The sequence below is a fragment of the Penaeus monodon genome, chromosome 23 (genome assembly GCF_015228065.2).
Source record: "Penaeus monodon isolate SGIC_2016 chromosome 23, NSTDA_Pmon_1, whole genome shotgun sequence".
In the NCBI taxonomy this organism is placed as follows: domain Eukaryota; kingdom Metazoa; phylum Arthropoda; class Malacostraca; order Decapoda; family Penaeidae; genus Penaeus; species Penaeus monodon.
In genome coordinates this window covers 26,554,206-26,554,707 of record NC_051408.1, presented here as the reverse complement: position 1 = coordinate 26,554,707, position 502 = coordinate 26,554,206, and positions in this window count along the sequence as shown.

Below are 502 nucleotides of genomic sequence, written 5' to 3'. Positions count from 1 at the left end.
AATTGGCGCTAATGGCAATGACTAAAATGACCACCGTTTGAAGCACAAGTGTTTAGCATATTTGACGCATTTCCTTTAAACGCTTAATTTTAGCAAATCGTTCACAAATTTACGCAGTGCCTTTGGTACGTCTAATCCTCTCCAGCGTTATTTTCTGGCGTCCGGCCCGACGCACCCATCACGGCAAACTCGCCTGCTCTCGAGGCCCGAGTTGACAGCTGCTCCGGACGAGTTGGACGGGAAGCGAACGGTTTTTCGCGCGAGTGTGCTTGCTCCTCGAAGTGGGAGAGCAGTGCCGGGCGTAGAGCACATTGTTCTGCTTTGACAAACGTGAAATTGACTTAACCAACTGGACGTCTGTTTTGCGCTTTTGTCATCAGTCATCGAAAATTATTATAGAGACTGTATCTTAGTAAACCTGATCTATTATTAATTCAGTTTACGTTACACAATTTTACCATGGCGATATGTTATATAAATTTTGTTAATAAAGCTCGCACAC